Raw genomic sequence first — 15,807 nt, forward strand, 5'->3', positions numbered from 1 at the left:
GAAACACAGGTTTGATCCCTGGTTCAGGAAGATCCTACATGCCGTGGAGCAACTAAGCTCACATGCCACAACTACTGAGCCTGTGCTCTACAGCCCAGGAGCGGCAACTACTGAGCCCACATACAGTAACTACCAAAGCCTGTGTGCCTAGAGCCCATGCTCCGCAACAAGAGGAAGCAGTGGGTGGCAAGAGAGGCCCAGAGCAATGAAAAGTAAAAAAATTAAAAAGTTATTCAGTTTGTATACACACAAGAAAGATTTTGGGTATGTTTAACATGGATAATAGCGCACTTCTCAAATACCGTGTACATATGATGCATTTGCTGGAAAATCTCAGTCATCGCTTGATGCAAACAACAGAGGCTAGGAAACATCACAGCTTCCAAGAGAGGAGGGATGGAGAGACCTGAAGTGCAAGGCATGTGATAAAGAAAACCTCAAAGTCTGACAAGTGAGCACAGCTACTTGAAATCACCTTAATCAGGCCCCACATTAAGTGGGGAGAGAAGGTACTGGGTCAGTCTGGTCTCTGGACGCAATTCACCACCCAACTTCATCCCATGTTCCAGGAGCAATCCCGCAGCGTGTCTAGGGAGCAGCTGAGAAGCTTGGAGCCCAGATGAGGCCTCTTTGTTACCACCAGCTTACCACCGCTTTAAGTTTCCAATTTCAGCCTCAGCTAGCTGCAGCCAGAGGACCACTAAAATCTGGCCACTTTCTTCAATCAATACTGCTGCTACTGCTGCTAAGTCGCTTCAGTCGTGTCTGACTCTGTGCAACCCCATAGACGGCAGCCCACCAGGCTCCTCTGTCCCTGGGATTCTCCAGGCAAGAGTATTGGAGTGGGTTGCCATGTGCATTCTCTGTCAATCAACACTACATCTAATCAACCTGGAGAGGAGAAACATCAATGTAGGATTTTCCCTCCCGGTCACTGCTTCAGAATCATGGTTAACACTCACATCTGGGGAAATCCCTGTTCCAACCACCTAAAAACCTACATGGACAGCTCAGTCTCGCAGTTGAACCCTCTTCATCTCCTCCTGTTCACCACTGCCCTCCTATTTACTAAACCCTTGGCCCAGGCTCGATTCCTGTTATTAATTTACCCGTTTATTAATATCTGGGGACACCTGGTAAGTGAATTACGGGCAGTGTTTGGAAATAAAGTTTAGGTTTGCTGTGATAACTCAAAGCACCCAGAGTGATTTCATTTTCAGTCTCTTTTAGCCTTGAAAAGCCCTGTTGCCAACGATACCTGACGCAGAGGGGCAAAACACGCCTCAAATTACTCTCATTCCTACTAAATCCCTTCGGCGAAGCCGAGGAGGAAGCCAGGAGGAAGCCGGGCCGGGACCAGGCGGGACTCTGCTACCTCTGGGTTCCCCACCCCCAGGCCACACCCCGTAGCCTCTCGGGGGTTCACTTTCTTTGGGGTCAAGGGCAGGAGTGGGCCTGCGCGGGCCCAGCGCTGAGGCCTGCTCATCCCCTGCGCATACCCAAACTTGCCAGGCTCAGCCCCAAACCTGTTGGCAAAATAAACAAAGGCAAACACAGGGGACCCGACCTAGCCTGAGTGCCAGAGGTCGCCCCGCGCCGGCTCCAGCTTTGTCCCCACGCGGACGAGCTGCCAGTGAGCCCAGAGCCCCGGCACACGCGCAGCCCTTTCAGGGCGACCGCCACGGTCCACACACGAAAGCGCTTTGCAATCACGCCCCCCACTCGCTCCACGCCGAATGCGCTCACGAGGGAGTTACCGTCCACGCCTACAATCACACACCGAATTCTTCCAGAACCGCTGGGTGGTTCGATCGCCCAGAATAAGCTACCAGGGCAGCGCGATCGTGAGAAACTTTGTTTCCGGGGCCGGCGATCCCCGGTCGGACGCGGAGCACGGCACGAAGCGCCTAGGGGCCGCGGGAAGCCTCCCGGACGCCAAGTGACAGCAGCTCCGCGCGGGGTCGCCAACAGTCCCGATCCCAGAAGTTGTGCGGGCCGCGCTCGCCTCCCGGTCCTGCCTGCGCGGGGCCGGCGATCCACGCGGTCCTCACCGGCGGCGCGCCCGGCCTCCCCGGTCCCCGCTCCGGGACCACCGCGCAGGCCTGCCCCGCCCGCCCGACTCGGGGAGGGGGCGAGCCGGAGGTGCCCGCAGCCTCGAGGCCAGGCCGCGCAAGCGACCGGGCCCCCAGCCCCGGCTCCGGCCCCGGCGCGCCCCGCCCCGGCTGCCCCGCAACTCCGCGAGCCGCCCAAGTTGGCGGCCTCCGCCCGGGCCCCAGCCCCCGGGCCCCGACCCTCGGGGCCCAGCCCCCGGCCCCCGCTTACCTCGCGCGCCGCCCGCCGAGGCCGGGGCAGCGGCGCGGGTCCCGGGCGGCGGCCGCCCTGCGCCCGCCCAGGCGCCGCTCTTTGTCTGCGCCGCTCGCTCCTCCCGCCGCTCGGCCGACGCTCCGGCCCGGGCGGACCTCGCGGGCCCGGCCGACCCCCGCCGCCGAGCCCCGCGCCCGCCGGCCCGCTCGGCTCCGGCCTCGCTCCCGCCGCGGCGCCCCCGCCCCTCCCGGCTGCGCCCGCCGCGCGCCCTTCCTCCTCCTCCTCGTCCTCCTCCGCTCCGCCCAGTGACGCCGCCGGGGCCGCCCAGGCCCGCGCGCCCGCCGCCCGGGACCCACCTGGGCGCGCACGGCGGCCCGGCTCGGGCGGCGCCGGGGCTGGCTCGAGGCTCAAACGCGGGCGCCGCCCGGCCCGGAGGACCCTGCGCGGGGCCGGGCCGGGCCGGGCCGGGCGCCGAGGGGAGGGGAGGCCCAGCTCCGACCCTGCGCGTCCGGGAGCGAATAGGTAGACGGGAGAGGCGAGAACAGCAGCAGCCCGGCCTCGAAGGACCGACGGGGGATCTGTCCATCCCCTTTTTGTTTGATTTTCTTATCAGGACGCGCTGGGGCTTGGCCACCGCCCCCTCTCCCGGAAGCCTTCCCACGGCACCCTCGGCGGAGCAGGCCTGCGGTCCATCAGAAAAGTGACTTACAGAAAAATGTCACTTCCTCTGTGTAGTTGCTTCTGGGCATTTTTATTTATTTGCCTCGTATCTATTTACTTTCCCAACCAGACACTTTTTGACTCCCTCGTTATCGTCGGAAGCAGTTCTTAAAAGCAGAAGAGGAAACCACAATGTCTGTTCCTCCCTCTGTGTCCAGCTCGAACCCGCCCACAGGGCGAAATCCTGGGTGGAACTGCAGGAATGTAGGTCCCAGGAGTTGTCACTGGTGGTGGGACCGTCCGGCCGCCTGGCCACATGTTACCTGTAAACACACTTGGAAGACTGAAACCCAAGAGGAGGGGCAAGACACAGGGTTCCTTAAACAGGCACATGTATCCAGATGTCTGTCATCAATCTCCCCCCACGTGGCTTCCCCAAAGGAAATCCTACTATTCAAATGATTCTGATATCCTGGTGGAATAGCCCGGATCCGTGTTAATGAGGGTCTTCCTTAGGCTCCTGGCCTCTCATTATATTAAAGCAATCGTAGTTTACCCCAGGTGACAAGATGATGTCACTGAATGAATGCCTCTTCCCCAACACAAGTACCCAAGGAGGGTCCTGGAGCCAGTGTATCTTTGAAGTCCCAGTTGAGTGTTTGACTGTCTGGTTCTTCAACTGTGGAACAAGAGTTTCTTACCCTATCTAAAATCTATCCAACATGGAGATAATATTTGCCCAGCTCCTCTGGAAGTCCCTGGCATACTTCCAGGCAGTAGGAAGCACTCAGTGGTCAGTGGCTGGAGGGGATCAGGGCACTGAGCCACCATCAGTCCAAGGTCAGGGTGTCAGAGACAGCCACCTGTTCTACATCCTTGAGAAAGAAGCTTCCTCAGTCTGTTGTTTTGTGAAAACTTTGTCTTCCTAAGAAGGAAAGCAGAGTTTATAGTAAATGGTCTGGCCCAGTTCTAAATTAGTTTACTCAAAATAGGTATAACAATATTGACCCAGTTTTTTGCTACTCCTCTGCTTTGTAACCTTCACTGAATGGAGAGTTGAACTCCTCTTCCTTCTCTGGGTCTTTGTAAACTCACCAAGGACATTCTCTGTCTGAAACCCAACATCTCTTTCTCAGTCTTTATCTGGTGCAGTTTTCTGTGCACATGGCATTTCTGCTGTTTCCTAAAATGCAGTCATCTATCTGTTCGTTTATCTAACGTCACTACCTTTCTAACTTATCCACATTTGTCCTTATCTGGCATGTTCTAACCTCCAACAGTTATATACCCAAAACAATATTGGCCCACTTGTTTTCATTAATATGTACCTTTCTTTTTAGAGAGGCTCAATCATTTTTTTGTATATTTCCGGTCTGATTTTCGGGGATTAACTCTCAAACCTGCAGCCTTAGGGAACTCCCAGCTCATCTGCCATTCCTCTAGGCAACTGATAATCTCTTGAGTTTCATCAGGTTCAGAATGAAACTTCCCAACTGAGCTCCTCCTCCAGTGATCACAGGCAGGGCCAAGAGGCCATCAGGCATCTCAGCTCCAGAGAGAAACCTTGTTGAAGTTCGACTTCTTCCTTCCCTCTCCCCAAGCTTGGCCTTGGCAGGACCCAGCATGGGCTCTGTCCTCAGGGTTCTAAGCTCCAGAGCAGCAGGAATTAAGTGTGGGCATCATCGTGATGGTGGGTTAACTCATTTGGTGCCTTTGCCAAAAAATGCTGAGCTGTCAGAAGTTTACAACACTTTTTAAATTTTTTTAAAAAATAAAAATAGAAGTTTGGAACACTTAGGTAATAATTCAAACTGGGATGGTGTGACTGGATAGGAACAGGTCTAGGAAAGTTGAGAGGAGAAGCTCAAAAGGAATGGACAGTACTGGATGTGGGGACAGAAGAGAACAAGACTTCCAGTGTCGCCGAGGGATTTGGATGTGAGTATCGGCAAAGAAAAAGTGCCCATATCAGAAACATAAAAGTTGGGTAAATTGGTTTGTGTGGGATAAACAATTCTATTTTTGGTCATTCGGTTACATTTAATTAATATTTATTGCTGACTTACTAAATGGGAGAGTGCTCCACAGGAAGCCAGAAATGAGCAAGTCATAGTATTTGCCCTCAAGTGACTTTTGGCTATAAAACTAGCATTAGTGCTATAGGTCTTCCACCTGTATAATGAGCTTTATTGCCCTTGCATTGTGTCATCTATCTTGGCGCAGATGTAAACAGCCTGAGGGCAGGACCATGTCAGATTCTCTTCTGTGGCTCCAGCACCTTTTCCCAGGGACCCAAGACAAGACGGACACTTAATACATCTTTAATGATGGATGGAAACTCCAAACCTTTACGAGTTTGCCAAGGAGAACAGAGGGCTGTGAGCATTAGCAAAGAGGACTGAAAAGAAGCCTTTATATCAGTAACCTCAGATATGCAGATGACATCACCCTTATGGCAGAAAGTGAAAAAGAACTAAAGAGCCTCTTGAAGAAAGTGAAAGAGGAGAGTGAAAAAGTTGGCTTAAAGCTCAACATTCAGAAAATGAAGATCATGGCATCCGGTCCCATCACTTCATGGCAAATAGGTGGGGAAACAGTGGGAACAGTGCTAGACTTTATTTTGGGGGCTCCAAAATCATTGCAGATGGTGATTGCAGCCATGAAATTAAAAGATGCTTACTCCTTGGAGGGAAAGTTATGACAAACCTAGACAGCATATTAAAAAGCAGAGACATTACTTTGTCAACAAAGTTCTGTTTAGTCAAGGCTATGGTTTTTGCAGTAGTCATGTTTGGACGTGAGAGCTGGACTATAAAGAAAGAAAGCTGAGCACCGAAGAATTGATGCTTTTGAACTCTGGTGTCGGAGAAGACTCTTGAGAGTCCCTGGACTGCATGCAGATCCAACCAGTCCATTCTAAAGGAGATCAGTCCTGGGTGTTCGTTGGAAGGACTGATGTTGAAGTTGAAACTCCAATATTTTGGCCACCTGATGTGAAGATCTGACTCGTTTGAAAAGACCCTGATGCTGGGAAAGATTGAGGGCAGGAGGAGAAGGGAACGACAGAGGACGAGATGGTTGGATGGCATCACCGACTTAATGGACATGGGTTTGAGTAGACTCCAGGAGTTGGTAACAGACAGAGAGGCCTGGCATGCTGCAGTTCATGGGGTCACAAAGAGTCAGACACGACTGAGTGACTGAACTGGAACTAGATGAACTCACTATCAGAATTTCAGGAACTTCCCTGGTCATCTGGTGATTAAGACTTGCCTTCCAGTGCAAGGGGTGTGAGTTCAATCCCTGGTCATCCCTGGCTGGAGAGCCAAGGTCCCACATGCCTCCTGGCCAATAAACCAAAGCAGAAGCAACATTGTAACAAATTCAATGAAGAGGGTTTTTTTTTAATGATCCAGATCAAAAAAAAAAATCTTTAAAAAAAAAAGAGTTTCAAAATAAATGCAGATGGAATTTCAGATTTCAGTGCTTCATTTTATCCACACTTTGTTTATTTCTCACCAAAACTCCCAAGTACGTCTCCATTACCTCTTCAGATTCAAGAAAGAATTGGCTGGAAACCCATGAAATCCATCTCTTAGGGACAGACAGGATTAAGCTTTAAAGACACACACACAAATACAGAGTCAATTTCATACAAACCAAATAAAGTAAGCTGAATTCCCCATTTGATCAATATAATTCTCCTGCTTCTAGCTTTGAATGAGGATCAGGACTTCAGGAAACAGATATGCATTATATAATTGTTTAAAGAAAAACAGATAAAACAACACCATAAAGTAGACTGCAATTTAGGGTTAAAATAAATTAGAGGAAAATTAGTGTGCTGTGCGATCTTTTTTTTGATTTTTTACTATAATTTATGTACAATGTTGTGTTAGTTTCAGGTGTACAGTGAAGTGAATCAGTTGTACATATATATATCCACTCCTTTTTAGATTCTTTCTCCACATAGGTCATTACAAAACATTGTGCAGTGTTGCTTGTGCTGTACAGTAGGTTTCTATTAGTTATCTGTTTTATATAGAGTAGTGTGTCGAGCCCAATCTCCCAATTTATCCCTCCCCTTTTCCCTGCCTGGTAACCATAAGGTTATTTTCTACATCCGTGATCCTATGTCTGTTTTATACACAAGTTCATTTGTACCATTTTTTCAGATTCTACGTATAAGTGATTGTCAAATGATATTTGTCCTTCTCTGACTTCACCCTGTATGGTGATCTCTGGGTCCATCCATGTTGCTGTCAATGGCGTTATATTTTATGACTGAGCAGTATTCCTTTGTGTATATGTACCGCATCTTCTTTATGCAGTCCTCCGTCAACAGATATGTTTTGCCAAGGAATACTTCCTGTGGTTATAAACACACAGATCAGAACTTTAATTCTTGAAGCATCCTTCCTTTGAGATGGAAAAATGATCAAACTTCAAAAAAAAATTTTTGTGTTATTAGCAGCAGAGTGGAATTAATTTTAGATAGGAAAAATTTTAACAGGAGCTCCATAACTTTAGAAAAACTAAGAGGATTTTACTGACATTTCCATTTTGAAATCTGCCTTTAGGTGAACGAACATCACACATGAAGCATTTCTGTGTTTCATAATAAAACCTCAGTTAATCAGGGTGCCTCAGGAATAGGACTGTTCTGCTAAATTAAATTTTCATTTTGGGTAAGGATTAACCAGAAAGCCCCTTTAGCTGGAACATAAGTTGAAATTAAAAGAAAAATATATTGCAAGTTTATATCTCATCTTTAAAATGCACTATAGTAAATGAAGGGGCTTCCTGGTGGCTCAGATGGTAAAGAATCCACCTGCAAAGCAGGAGACGGAGTTAGCGACTCAGTAACTGAACAACAAATTTGGAAATAGTGTTTTTAAAATGTAATATATGTTTAGCTATTTATATTGCTTAAGTTATTTTTGACGCTGTAGTTGCTCATTCATTGTATTCTTACCACCTGCCAAGTCCTTTGTCTGATCCTCACAACCCACTGAGGGAAGCCCAGTGGATGCACGTCTAAGGCAGTGCCGTGGGAGGCCATTCAGGGCCCTCCTCACATGGCCCCCTTTGAGACCGAGGCTTGCTTTCACCCAGGAGTCACTGTGGTGGGTCCCTGACCAGCGTGCTCTCTCCACCTACCATCTGAGAAAACTCCCCTCTTGCACAGACATTATTACCTGCTATTTTTCAAGTACATGCAGATGCCATCATGAGGAAGAAAGCACAAGTTTTGTGATATTACTGAATTCACTGTAGCTTTTAGTCCCATAGTTGGCTAATCATATTTAAACTACTGTCATTAACACTTGATGATATTTGAAAAGAAATATGTTTATGTTTAAAGGGATCCTCCCACTCAAAGTTTTGGAGTCACTGTTCTAATCTGTAACAGAAAGACAGTTCTGACTCAGCCGAAGCTCTGTGGACAGGGACTCAGGAGAGAGTCTGTCATTTGCTTCCTGCTCACAGCCCTTCATCCTCTGAGGGGTCCCTTCAACTGGATTCACACCCAGGGTTCTTTGCTCTGTTCTTCTTGGCCTCTGCTTCTCTATCTTGCTCTCTTCTTCTGCCTATGTTTTATTTTTAAATTAATTTTTATTGGAGTATAATTGCTTTACAATGTTGTGTTAGTTTCTGCTGTTCAGCAAAGTGAATCGGTTATACATATGCAGGTATCACTTTTTTTTTTTCATTTCCTTCCCGTTTAGGTCACCACAGAGCAGTGAGCAGAGTTCCCTGTGTTATACAGTAGGTTCTCATTCGTTCAGTTGCCAAGTCATATCCGACTTTTGCCACCCCATGGACTATAGCCTGCCAGGCTCCTCTGTCCATGGGATTTCCCAGGCAAGAATACTGGCATAGGTTGCCATTTTCTTCTCCGGGGGATCTTCCAGACCCAGGGATCGAATCTGGGTCTCCTGCATTGCAGGTAGTCTGCTCCTTTGAAGGTGGATTCTTTACTGACCGAGCCACCAGGGAAATCACTAGGGTCTCATTAGTTATCTATTTTACACATAGTATTAATACTGTATACACGTTAATCCCAGTCTCCCAATTCATCCCACTCCTCCTGCATTTTTAATTATTTTCAGGTGGGCCTTCCCTCCTCACCTTGATCAGCACTTGCTGTATTCTTTAATCCTTTCCTGTAATCACCATCTACCACTCTCCCTATCAGATTTGAGGAACTTACCCCAATGCAGAGATGGAGGGTCAGACTAGAGAAGATGCAACACGGGTGCATACTATCCGTGAAGGCAGGCTGCGCTGAGGGTAGCAGACACAGCTGACATCCACTCACATCCAGGAAAGCGCCCTTTCCCTGCCCGTGGACCCTGCTTCTGCAGCCAGCGGCACGGTGCTCCAGGCTCGCTCTGGCTCAGAGTCTGTTCTCTCCAAGTGAAGGTTAGAGGTACTAGGACAGGACACCTCCCGGAGTCCTCCAGACACTGACTGATGGAAACTGTCTGCCAAACAGACCAGCTCCATCTTCCCTTGGGTGGGGTAGCCAGAGTGTGTGATCCACTGGCTCACAGGTTCCCAGTGCGATGACCCTCCAGGTGTCCGCAGTAGTAACTTGCTTCATAAAAAGCCTTCTGTCATCCCTTCGTCCTGCTGCCCCCCTGATAATGTCTCCTGGGCTCCCTTCCCAAATAGCCTTGGGCTGTAATCCCAATCTCAGACATTGCTTATGGGGAATTCCAAGTTAAGTCCTTTGTCCCTAATAAAGGGAAGTCCTTTGCCCTCTTACCTTTTAAACAATCTGTTTCTAAATTTTAAAAAAAAGGGTATTTGGCTGTCATCTAGTACTGCTTAGATATATATTAATTATTCCATTACCTGGATTGACACTTATACAGTTGTGACCAAACAAGCCACTTAACTTCATGCCTCAGCTCCCTTATTATATTGTATTGGTTTGGCCAAAAAGTTAATTCAGGTTTTTCCGTAAGATGTTATGGAATAAGGGTCCGAACTGGTAAGGTGTTGTGGAATAAGGGTCTGAACTGGAGAAGTGATTCTCAAAGTGCAGAATTCCCCTGCTGTACTTTAAAAATTCTCCAGATCTCCAGACAAAACTGAAATGTGAATACAAAAAGGTGCCCTCAGAGTCATTCAAATTAAATGACAGAAATATTAGGAGAAGAACTGACAGAGGAAGAACTCGCTGGCTGTTGGGCGCTGGGGGTTGATTATGAGTCTCTCGTGTTTCTGCTCATCCTGCAACCAGAGGCTCTGACCACCTTTATTCCAGACTGTCCTTTCAAAGGTGTTGTGTGGCAAAGAGCCTTGGGAACCACAGGTAGTATCTTCTAACAGGCCAGTGGACAGGTCTATTTACTGTCTGATATAACAAGGACTATGCTTCCCTCCAGGGCAGTGGGTGAACAGATTTGATGGCTTGCTGCCCATAGTAAGAAGCTCAAGTTCCCTGAACTCTAGGTTTTTCAGTGCAGATATAAGCCCACACCTCTTGCTATCTGGGAGCACTAAACCCTTCGTCTCTGACCCAAGAATCTTGTATCTTCTGGAGGCATTCTTGAGTCTATGCAAGGTAACTTTTTACCTCACAGGTCAGGTAAAGTCTCAAACTCTTTGCAGTACTTAACTTTTGGGAAGAAAAAAAAAAATGCTGCTGAATCCTGTACTATTGGTGTTAGTAATGAGATTCAGGCTGGATCGTAGAGGGTTTGTACCATAAGGTGACTATCACTGTCCGAGGACAGGGTCTAAAGTTCTGAAGCCATCGGCTTAAAGAGTGAGACAAGTAAAATCTTTGTATTGCGAATAGGCAAGTGTATGGATGTTGGTGGCTTCTCCATTTCTATGGTTTTGTATGTGTTCTTGCAGCAAACAAGAAGCTACTTATCATTTTATTAAACACTCACCACTGACATTTTAGGAGAAGGAAGCTGTAACTGCTTAGAACACCACTAACACACCACAGATAACCTTATACAAATGTGGCAGTGTCTGTGTAATGAGTAACAGTAGTGGTGGGAAACTGCTCACATAAAAGTTATTGCCAATGTATGTGCAAGTGTTTGTATAACAGGCCCTGGTTGTTACCAAGAAAGCAACTTTGTTTTTTAGGTGTTGGATAGCATCATACAAATTGACAGCTTTTATTAAAGGATTGTCTTCCCACTGTGAGCTTCTCAGGTGTTTATGGTGATAAATGTGGTGAATTGCAGAATTTTGTCTTCATACTGAAGTCACGGGTTACATGGAGAGGCACCATTACTGTTATGTAACAGGAGTATCTTTAGCTAAAATCCTCAAACCTAGCAGGCCTATGCTGTTTGCACATCTTGCTGATATTTTTAAAGAACTAAATTTGGCAACTGAGGGCCCCCTATGCTAGCATGCCTTAAATTACAGTTACAATGTCAGGACTGAAACTGAGAGCTTATGTTTGGACTCAGCATGCAAAACAAAGCAGATCATGGTATTTAGAAACTTCAAATGACCATCTGACAAAGAACTCTGCATTTCTGTCTGAATTTTTTCAAATTAATATAGTTTTATATTGTTCAAGGTTACATTTGAAAAGTATTCCCTTCCCAGTGATCCTTAACATGAGCTCAAGTGTTTGATCAGTTCAGTTCAGTTCATTTCAGTCGCTCAGTCGTGTCCGATTCTTTGCGACCCCATGAATCGCAGCATGCCAGGCTTCCCTGTCCATCACCATCTCCCGGAGTTCACTCAGACTCAGGTCCATCGAGTCCGTGATGCCATCCAGCCATCTCATCCTCTGTCGTCCCCTTCTCCTCCTGCCCCCAATCCCTCCCAGCATCACAGTCTTTTCCAATGAGTCAACTCTTCGCATGAGGTGGCCAAAGGACTGGAGCTTCAGCTTCAGCATCATTCCTTCCAAAGAAATCCCAGGGTTGATCTCCTTCAGAATGGACTGGTTGGATCTCCTTGCAGTCCAAGGGACTCTCAAGAGTCTTCTCCAACACCACAGTTCAAAACCATCAATTCTTCGGCACTCAGCCTCCTTCACAGTCCAACTCTCACATCCATACATGACCACAGGAAAAACCATAGCCTTGACTAAACGGACCTTAGTCGGCAAAGTAATCTCTCTGCTTTTGAATATACTGTCTAGGTTGGTCATAACTTTTCTTCCAAGGAGTAAGCGTCTTTTAATTTCATGGCTGCAATCACCATCTGCAGTGATTTTGAAGCCCCCCAAAATAAAGTCTGACACTGTTTCTACTGTTTCCCCATCTATTTCCCATGAAGTGATGGGACCAGATGCCATGATCTTCGTTTTCTGAATGTTGAGCTTTAAGCCAACTTTTTCACTCTCCTCTTTCACTTTCATCAAGAAGCTTTTTAGTTCCTCTTCACTTTCTGCCATAAGGGTGGTGTCATCTGCATATCTGAGGTGATTGATATTTCTCCCGGCAATCTTGATTCCAGCTTGTGTTTCTTCCAGTCCAGGATTTCTCATGATGTACTCTGCATAGGAGTTAAATAAGCAAGGTGACAGTATACAGCTTTGATGTACTCTTTTTCCTATTTGGAACCAGTCTCTTGTTCCATGTCCATTTCTAACTGTTGCTTCCTGACCTGCATACAGATTTCTCAAGAGGCAGGTCAGGTGGGCTAGTATTCCCATCTCTTGAAGAATTTTCCACAGTTTATTGTGATCCACACAGTCAAAGGTGTTGGCATAGTCAATAAAACAGAAATAGATGTTTTTCTAGAACTCTCTTGCTTTTTCCATGATCCACCAGATGTTGGCAATTTGATCTCTGGTTCCTCTGCCTTTTCTAAAACCAGCTTGAACACCAGGCAGTTCACGGTTCACGTATTGCTGAAGCCTGGCTTGGAGAATTTTGAGCATTACTTTACTAGCATGTGAGATGAACGCAAATGTGCAGTAGTTTGAGCATTCTTCGGCATTGCCTTTCTTTGGGATTGGAATGAAAACTGACCTCTTCCAGTCCTGTGGCCACTGCTGAGTTTTCCAAATTTGCTGGCATATTGAGTGCAGCACTTTCACAGCATCATCTTTCAGGATTTGAAACAGCTCAACTGGAATTCCATCACCTCCACTAGCTTTGTTCGTAGTGATGCTTTCTAAGGCCCACTTGACTTCACATTCCAGGATGTCTGGCTCTAGATTAGTGATCACACCATCATGATTATCTGGGTCGTGAAGATCTTTTTTGTACAGTTCTTCTGTGTATTCTTCCCACCTCTTCCTAATATCTTCTGCTTCTGTTAGGTCCATACCATTTCTGTCCTTTATCGAGCCCATCTTTGCATGAAATGTTCCCTTGGTATCTCTAATTTTCTTGAAGAGATCTCTAGTCTTTCCCATTCTGTTGTTTTCCTCTATTTCTTTGCATTGATCACTGAGGAAGGCTTTCTTATCTCTTCTTGCTATTCTTTGGAACTCTGCATTCAGATGCTTATATCTTTCCTTTTCTCCTTTGCTTTTCGCCTGTCTTCTTTTCGCAGCTATTTGTTAGGCCTCCCCAGACAGCCATTTTGCTTTTTTGCATTTCTTTTCCATGGGGATGGTCTTGATCCCTGTCCCCTGTACAATGTCACGAACCTCATTCCATAGTTCATCAGGCACTCTATCTATCAGATCTAGGCCCTTAAATCTATTTCTCACTTCCACTGTATAATCATAAGGGATTTGATTTAGGTCATACCTGAATGGTCTAGCGGTTTTCCCTACTTTCTTCCATTTGAGTCTGAATTTGGTAATAAGGAGTTCATGATCTGAGCCACAGTCAGCTCCTGGTCTTGTTTTTGTTGACTGTATAGAGCTTCTCCATCTTTGGCTGCAAAGAATATAATCAATCTGATTTCGATGTTGCCCATCTGGTGATGTCCATGTGTAGAGTCTTGATCTTGTAGTGTTTGATCAACCACCATCAAATTAAACAACTATCAGTTAAGAACTAACAGCACTTCTCTGATATTGTTAGATAAAAATTGCCTTACTATTTCTCCATCAAGTTTCTGAATTGCTTTAATGGCTATGTATCCTCACTTGCTAAAAAGTTGTGTTTAAAATGTTTACCATTTGGAACTACCTGTCTTTGTGAATTATTATCATTTGAATTCTGTTCAGCTATACTGAAAGGGCATTCTGCCTCTGAGACCCAAAAGTCCTAATCCTAAACTCTGTATTCACACTATAGATCTCAGTGATTGATTTTATGAGTCAGTGTTATGGATTTGAATGTGTAAGTGTCTGACTCTGCAACCCCATGGACTGACTGTAGCGTGCCAGGCTTCCCTGTCCTTCACCATTTCCTGGAGTTTGCTCAGATTCATGTGTCTTGAGTCGGTGATGCCATCCAACCATCTTATCCTCTGTCATCCCCTTCTTCTTTTGTCTTCAATCTTTCCCAGCATCAGCGTCTTTTCCAATGTATAAATAAACTCATGTTAACAAAATACCGTATTTTTTGTTTAACATATTAGAGTTTACTTAAGATTTTATCTTTGTAAGATACTTGTGGGGGAAAATATTTTGAAATCCTTAGACTAATTGAGTTTTTAAAAATTTATTTATTTTTGATTGAAGAATAATTGCTTTACAATGTTGTGTTGGTTTCTGTGGCTTCCCAGGTGTCTGTGGTAAAGAATTCACCTGCCAAGCAGGAGATGCAAAAAACTCAGTTTCAATCCTTGGGTCGGGAAGATTCCCTGGAAGAGAAAATGGCAACCCACTCTAGTATTCTTGCCTAGGAAATCCCATGGACAGAGGAGCTTGGCAGGCTACAGTTCAAACGGTCGCAAAGAGTTGGACATAACTGGGCATGAACACAATTGATTTTTAATTGATTTTTCCTCAATTCTAAAGACTCTGTTCCTCTAATTTGAACTTGAACCTCTCAATTTTCCAAAATTATTAAACCAGAAGACAGAAATGTTACCCATATGGACATATATACCAAAGACACACACAAACTCGTCTCACTGTCCCAGCTTTGCTTTCCCTAGTGGGTCTAGTTGCGTTATTCCGTCACTGTCTGAATCAGACCTGCCAACTTTTCTGATTATTCACTTTGTATGAGTAAGTCCCCATGCCTCTTCCCTCAAGCTGCTTTTGCTCTAATTCTCTGATTGTCTACTTCTACCGAAGGGTGGGTAGAATATGAACAACAACAGCAACAAAAAGGAAAGCAGGTTATTTGGGGGTGGTTTGTTAACTGATAAAAAGCTTTTAGTGCAGTAAATTATTAGAATTATTAAGTGGAACAATAGTTGAGTCTTCTGTGCTGCCCTATGAAATATCTGTCGGATGGATTCTGGGCAAACCTTGTATCACACAATTGAAATTTTTGTATCTCCGATCAGGCTGCTGTGCCCCAGGGTACGTATCAGTTATCTCTTGTTGTGTGACAAATTACCCCCAAACGTAACACTTGGAGTGACATGCACAGGTGAAATCACACTTTCTGTGGATGAGCACCTGGAATGGTTTCCTGGGTGCATCTGAGCCAGGTCTCTCCCGGGGGCATGGTCATGCAGCCATCCAGGGCTGTGGTCTCATCTGATGGGGTACAAGGTTCAGTCTCCCAGTTTCCATATTGACCAGCATGGTTGGCGGCATTCAGCCACACAGGCTGTTGAGTTGAGAGCTCTAACTCCTCACTGGCTATTGGCTGGAAGCCTCCCTCGGTTCCTTCCCACATGGACTTCCTCTTGGTCAGCTCACATCATGGCCAGTGACTCCCCTCAGCATGGACAGAAGGACCATGCAGAAGTGCATCCCCCAGACAGAGACAGCAGCCTTTTTGTAACCTAATCTTGAACATGACATCAGGCTTCCCATATTCTCTC

General features: G+C 46.3%; 1 protein-coding gene across 1 annotated transcript in view; it reads right to left on the reverse strand.

Moving 5' to 3' along the window:
- Positions 1 to 2,378, reverse strand: part of NCK2 (NCK adaptor protein 2) — a 118,136-nt gene extending 115,758 nt beyond the window's left edge. Inside the window, exon 1 of the mRNA XM_052648371.1 lies at positions 2,323 to 2,378. The gene's annotated coding sequence lies outside the window, so the exon portion shown is untranslated. The remainder of the gene's footprint in view (positions 1 to 2,322) is intronic.
- Between the last annotated feature and the right edge of the window lie 13,429 nt (positions 2,379 to 15,807).

The sequence above is a fragment of the Budorcas taxicolor genome, chromosome 11, assembly GCF_023091745.1.
Source record: "Budorcas taxicolor isolate Tak-1 chromosome 11, Takin1.1, whole genome shotgun sequence".
Classification (NCBI taxonomy): Eukaryota; Metazoa; Chordata; class Mammalia; order Artiodactyla; family Bovidae; genus Budorcas; species Budorcas taxicolor.